Below are 7,732 nucleotides of genomic sequence, written 5' to 3'. Positions count from 1 at the left end.
GATGTATCCCCCATCAATGACATGAAATGAGTATCATGATTTGAGACAAAATTATGCTAATGTGGAATTGATTCAAGAACGACAGGCATGTAATGAATTCTTAAGAGTATCATAGCAGATATCAACTGATTGAATTCTCTTGAACATATTAATGACATTGAATGGAGTTGGTAGAATTGATCCAAAAATGAAATTTGAGGCTTTGATATGGTGTGTTGAACCAAAAATACAAGCAAATTTCCCAACCCAACAACCACGAAGATGAAGTGGAAGAGTGTCATGTTCAAGAGCGACTCGCTACCATTAATAGGTAGAGTACCCTATTTTCCCAATTTCCCCAACCATTTCTAGTCATTACCTCTTTATTTTTTAACAAGCTTGAGGAGGATAACATATGCTTGATCTATAATTTCATCCTTTGGATGAATCCCTCTAAATATTTTTAATGAACCCTGAGAAGGAGTGGTTCGATCTCATCATGCTTGATGAGTCCATTATTGTTTGAAGTTTTTACAAGTCCAATGAAGGTCTAACTCAACTCCTTTTTCATGTTTAGACAGTTTGAAAAAAGAGGTGAAAAAAGAAAACTCCAATGGTTACTTTTCATAAATAGTATCTTGAGTCCGAAAAGGCAGAAAACAATAATCAAGAGAACCTCTTAGTCGTGTTTGACTGAGGTATTCCCTTTTTGTAAATAGTCTATCTCAGTCCTAAAAATGGTTAAACTTATACTGATTAGACATATTTTCATTTACTTTAGCGAGTTCGAAAAGACGAGTGCTCGAAAATCTTTTCATATTTTGGGAGTCTGAAAAGTGCTGAAAGAGGACTCCATGGGGTTCCTTTTTCATATGTTTATAGAGCCTGAAAAAAGTGATAAAAGTATGATCTTTGGTCAAAATGATCTAGTTTCGATTCAGACATCATCAAATCTGTTAAACAATTGTTAACCTGCTCAAAACACCGCCAAAAGATTAAAAATACCTGATTCATTATAAAATTGAGTTACATTTAGGCTAAAATATTAAATATTAATAAGATTAATAATATTATGAAAATGACCATAAATAGGTAAAAAAGTAATTCATTTTTACCATTTCACATTTTACTTATTGGTGAGTGAGTTCTAAGTGTTTTTTGCCCTCGATCTTCTACAACTGATTGTGGCCAATCCGGTGGATCATTTCTAGTGTTGTCACTTCCAGGTAGGATATTTCACCTTCTTCTCTCTTTCTACGATCCTGTTATGTCATTTCATGCATGTTTTTTTCCAATTTCGATGGACTTAAGGCTTTAATTTTCGCCCTAGCTCTACCGCACCCGAGTAGTGTCGAAAGGTGTGCTGGGTAGGTAAAAAATGCATTGTCTAGGGTGTTGCAGTGAATTGTATGCCCTTATGGGGGTGTGTTGGGCGCAATTCACAAATTTATTTTGCATGTTTCACTCAAAATTTTCCCAATTTTTTGCATGAAACTCACTCTAATGATTCTTCTTGTTGTGTTTCAGGTTTTCATCGGAACAAAATGGCTCTGATATGGTGAGAAAGAGAACATGAGGAACAAGATATGAATGCAGCTAATGATCCAACCACTATCTAGGCATTGAGATATTGTGGGCTCCTGAAATTTTTCTGGCTTCCTGGGATGAGGCAACAAATGGATTTGTTGCAGTATCTTTTCTAAGCATGGGATGTTCAGGAACATGATTTCAAACTTGGAGCACATATGCTTGAGATACAGGTGGAATACATATACTTCTTGATAGTTCTATCGAGGTGAGGTGCCCCCATCTCATTATTTGGTTCAAGGAGGGGTGGAGAGACAGTCAAGGATTACATCAACACACATTGTATACCTCAATCCCAACCGACCAATGATGGGAAAATCGAGATAAAGGATGTGGTTCGTTTACCTTTGAGGACGATCTTGTTTATCATTGCTAAATTGGCCAGTAGTGCTACTCTACATTTGGCCAATAGGTCTCATATGTAGTATGCTCTAGAGTGTATAGAGCCGACAATATTCAACTGGAGCGAGGGAGTACTGGCAAATATGAAGGAACAACTAACCAAGGCAAAGGATGGATGGTTGAAGAAATTTGGTTATGGTTTGATCTTGATTTCATTTGCCTTGGAGCAGATTTAATTTCTCCGACCATAACATATCTCGCTTGAGGCCGCAGATCTGAGAATCCGACGGATGAGGAGATGGGTGGATCTCATGTCTAGACATGTAGGTCCGTCAACAATGAGATTCACACCAGAGTTCTTCTGATGTTTGCGTATGAAACTCATTATGATTGAAGACTATTCGTATGAAAGGTTGGATTTTTGCGGAGACGTAGAGCTTGTGCTTCCTGATGGCAAGTGATGGGGTGCCATAGGTAGAAAAGAAACATTTTGATCATTTTTTAAGTTTATAAAATTTTACAATTTTTATTTTTATTTTATTTTCTATGTATCCAAGACTAAATTACTGATTTTTTCACATGCAGACATTGGACCTGTTTGAGCTGTGGTTTTCTCCTATATTTAGCATGTGGGAGAACCACAACAGGCACCAGTAGGAGTACAAATTGTTGCGGGGGGTGAGAGGTATTGCATGATATCAATTTGGTTGAGACTCTTGCAGAGGTCGAGCAAAACATGGAGAAGTGGACCTAGGGCATAGTTGAGACTAGGGTTGATGAGATCCCTGTAAGACTGCAACATCGTATTATTGGCGTGCATGATCGTATTAGCCTACTGCTGTGCAAGATGGCTTACATAGTTGCTTGATATCATAAGCATCATGATTAGTCTACTAGGAGGCTTATATATATCCATATTTTGACTGCATGTATATTTTTTGATATGACAGGCCATGTGGCCATATGTGTCTCGGGCACAATTTTTTGTAAAACCAAACTTTGATATATATACAGCTATTTACCTATCGGTGTTTCTTATATGTTCTATTATCTCATTCAATGTATGTGATGTGACTTGAATTTAATTTACATGTGTCGTAAATGTCTATCTAAAACATGATTTTCTAACGCATCTCTTAATGTGTTTAGGCTTCTCAAAATGTGTTGATATTAGATATAATCAAAAAATATTTCCAAAAGGCGAACCCTTAAGAACATTCGAAGCATAGTTGGACTTTTAACTGAATAGACATTAGTCAACTGTAGTAGTACAAGTAGTGAATCAAGTTTGATAACTATACAGTGGATACCATGGGAAATAACATCAGACAATAGTTCGATCCCTGCGCTATATTCAACGATATTATTTTCAAAGCAACCGATACAAATCCCTTGTAAACTCATTAATTTGCCATTCAGAGCGTATATAGCCCATGTTGTGCAAGAAAAGGTTCTGAGTACTACAACTAGCACCATCAGCATAACCAACATATGGTTGAAGGGATGCCAACATCTACAAACCAAATGTAAATATGATTATCATAAACCGTAAAAAACATTAAGGGGAATCACACTCAACACACCTATATACAACATGTACACAATGAACTACACAAAAACCACTCAAGCATATATTTTTAAGCTACATCCCATTTCTAGGTTGCGCCAATGGAACTTTGTCGAAATCAACAAGCTTGTAGGCCCCTTTAGCAAGAAAATGTTTAACAATGTATGGGCTTAGCCATATTGGCTCGAACTTCTTTGATCTAAACTTTTCAGACTCTTGTCCATACAACAAGACAAGGTCACCTTCTAAGAAGACACGAGGCTTGACATTCTTTTTGTATTGCTCCTTAATGCGTGTCTTATGAGCTTCGTTAACCATTGCAACATCACTCTAGGTTTCATCTAAGCACGTCAAATGTAAAAGACACTCTTCTTATGCAAAAGTGGAAGGGAGGAGCTTGACAACAACTTTCAGAGACGAAATTTCACACTTAATAGGAAGGATTGCTTCTAGACTGTACACCAATTGGACTGGTGTAAACTCGGTAGCAGTCCGAACATAGGTTTGATATGCCTGCAAAGCTACATAAAGGATCAGATACCAGTTCGATTTGTGGACCCCTATCATGTATTGAAGCATTGTTTTCAAAAATTTATTAATGACCTCAACTTTCCCATTCACTTTAGGGTAGCAGGGAGTTGAACTCTCATGGGAGAGACCCAACTTAGCAGTCAGTTCAAGAATTATGTGGTTACAGAAATATTTTCCATGGTCTTTAACTATATCTTGTGGTACACCAAACCTTGCAATAACATGATTGAAAAAAAAAGCAGTTGTTTCGCTGATGTTATTGTATGTAGGCATCGCTTCGGCTCACTTGGTAAAATAACCTACCGCTACAATGATATAACCATGCCCCTCGACTGAGTGAGGGTTACATGTCATGAAATAAATGCCCCATTTTGAAAATGGTCCAATGATGATAATAGGGTCTAAAAGGGCAGGTGGAGCATGAGTTTTACGATCGTATATCTAGCAAGCATTACACTTTTGAACTGCAAGGATGCAGTCACAAAACAAAGTAGGCCAAAAGTAGCCAACACGCAAAATATTTTGTGCTGTGGGATAAATAGAAATATGACCACCACATGCCCCAACATGGCATTCATTCAATACTTTCTCGGCCTCCTCAAGAGTGAGGCACCTTCGAAAAATCGTATCAATACCACGATGATAGAGGATGTCGCCGATTATAATATAGTTTCTAGCTTGATATAAGATATTTTGCTACTTAGAGCGAGAGGTATTTAACAGGAGAGTATGGGTTTGGATATATATGATAATGTATCCATACCATGGGTCAAATGATGTGATCAGGAACAACAACTTACCTAAAATAGAATCACCAGACGTTGTTTTAGTTTCAGTAGTGGGAAGGTTGCAAATCAACTCAGCAAAAACTAAGGATTTCTTCGATTTGGATTTGATGAACTATAAATCGAACTGCTAGAGGATGACAATCCATTTGAAATACTTGGCCCCTAGTAATTCTCGTGACAAGATGTATGTCATGGGCTTGTAATCAGAAACAACCATAGTATTTTAGAGTAGGATATAGTGACGAAACATTTGGACGACCTGGACAACCACCAAAGTTAATTTTTCGACGTGAGTATATTTGATCTCGGTATCATTCAAGTTCTGACTCAAATAATAAATAGGGTGTTCGGTCCCTACATCATCCTCTTGGACCAATACCATAGTGATGGTAGTAACTACAACGGCGAGGTACATGAAGTAATCGCATTGGTAATCCGAGGGATACATAAAGGATTCCTAAACCAGAACATCTTTCAAGGCATCGAATGCCTTTTGGGAAGCGTCGTCTCAATGGAAGGGAACCCGTTTCTTTAACAAGCAAATAAATCCTTTGGCCAATTTAGTGTAGTTGGGAAAGAATCTGCATCGAAAGTTAGCCTCCCCTTAGAGTCATTGAAGCTGAATAATGGAAGAAGGAGCAAGGGGATCTATGATCACCTAGACTTTCAATGGATCAATATGAATTCCATGTTTCGATACAATGAAACTGAGAAGTCAAACAGAGCTAACACAAAAGACACACTTGTGCAGATTAAGCCTAATTTTATAGTGTATACAACGTAAAAATATATCCCTAAGGTGCATCATATGATCAAAACGGTGTTTCAAGTGAGCAGGTAGGTTGTCCAAATATGGTTGTACGATAGTTTGATGTCATGGAAGGTATAATTCATTGCCCTATGAGACACAGCCCCAACATTGTTTAATCCGAAAGGGATATTTTGATATGCAAATGTGCCCCAGGGAAAAATATATGCAGTTTTTTGTTGGTCCACTAGGAGAATGTTGATATGATTGTAGCCGGAAAAGCCATCCATAAATGAAAATATTTCACAACTAGCATAATCGTCAAAAATCTGGTCGATGAACGAGGTAGGATATTTGTCCTTTGGACAAGCACGATTAATTTCCCGATAATCGACACACACGAATTGTTCCCTGTTTCTTCATGCCAGGAACAATGTTTGACACCTTATCAATTAGAGGTACTGGGTGGATGAAACCAGTGTGTAGAAGTTTTTCAACTTCAACTTTAATAGTGACAAACTTCTTGGGATGGACTAGACGGAGGCGTTGTCGAACTGGATTAACATCGGGATACGTTTTAATTTCATGTACAATGATGTTTGGATCTATACCTAACATCTCTTCATAAGACCAGGCGAAAACATCTCGAAACTCCTAGAAAAGGGCTTTATAGGTCTTGATCTCATCGGGAGAGCAAGACACATTGATATGTATGTTCTCAACAATGTCGGGTTTGATCGAAATATCGAGAGGGATAGTCTCTTCAATATTCGACAAATTCTTCTCAGAATCGATACCATGGATGGATACAAAATTTGTAGACATCTCAACAACATTGGGTCGATATAGTTCATTAAGATTATCCTTGAAGGAATCTGGCAAGGAGGAACGATGACGATGAATGTTCCACAATGCATCATTTGGCATCATGATCTCCATGATGCTCTCATAAGCATAAAATGTACGAGAGAAAGAATAATAGGACGTGCCATAATATAAGGAACAATCAACCCAATTGATCAAAGAGGAGAGAGTAGAATGCACCGCACAGGTCGAATAAATGGCTTCATAATCGAGCTCAATGGGACTGAGCGACATGCGGTCACCAAAAGTGTCAATATTGGATTCGTTTGGAACTATCCAAGGATCAAGCGGAATAGTACAAGAAGATATCATGTTTACATGGGCAACCAGATTAGAGTTTTTGGGAGAAGGAGAAGGAACAAAAAAGGTTCCCATGAGGGAAGAATCCTTAAGCAATCCCACCCTAACATGCTGATATGGATGTGGGGTTTATCCCACAAGAGGGACACTTCTAGTAACTTGAGAATTGGTGGCAAAGAAAGTGAGCTGATCAATGTTTACTATACCTCCCTTACGAGGGAAAGTAATCATTCTGAAATATGTTGAAACAATGGCAGACATAGAATAAACCCATGTACGACTTAGTAGAAGGTTATAATCTAATGGTCCATCGATAACTTCGACTTCTACTGAAACCATCTTACCACCTAATTCTACTTGTAAGGAATTCAAAATTAAACAAGGCTTGAAGCCTCTTCCATAAAAAGCCTCCCAAGTAGTCAATGGCTGATTCAATTGGGGAGAACCAATGGCATTCCAACAAGAAAGGAACATGATACAGGTTGAGGCTCCTTCATTGATAATGGAACAATGGATATTCTTATTGTGAATAACAACTTGAATCATGAAATTTGATTGGGTTGGAAGTCGAGGCATATGATTGTCATGGTTAAAAACTACAAGCTTGGAATTCGAAGGATCAATACATCCAATTGTAGAAAGCAAAGCCTTCTTCTAGAGGGGACAATTTTTCAATACCTCAAAAGTTGACATAGCTGAAGGAGCTTGAGCCAGATCCTCAACTATGTTATAATTCTTAGTAGCTCTTGTGTAGGTTTTAACCATATACAAAAGTTACCTACAAACGAATTCTAAAAAAAAAGCAAGAAAGTAAACAATGACGAGAATATAAAACAAATACACAGATATTTCCCGTGGATCCCAAAATCAAGACTACCATATTGATTTTTCATTATATTCCTTTCAATGTTACAATATATATGTGTGTGTGTGTGTGTGCACGCCAAAAGATTCATAAACCTCAATCCATTAACCTTGGATTAGAACATAATCGTAGTTACCTTGACCAGATCTACAAAATACCAT

This window comes from Pinus tabuliformis, chromosome 6 (genome assembly GCF_031772625.1).
Source record: "Pinus tabuliformis cultivar Carrire ecotype Pingquan chromosome 6, CPIR1, whole genome shotgun sequence".
Classification (NCBI taxonomy): Eukaryota; Viridiplantae; Streptophyta; class Pinopsida; order Pinales; family Pinaceae; genus Pinus; species Pinus tabuliformis.
The sequence above is the reverse complement of the archived record's forward strand: the minus strand, read 5'-3'. Positions refer to the sequence as shown.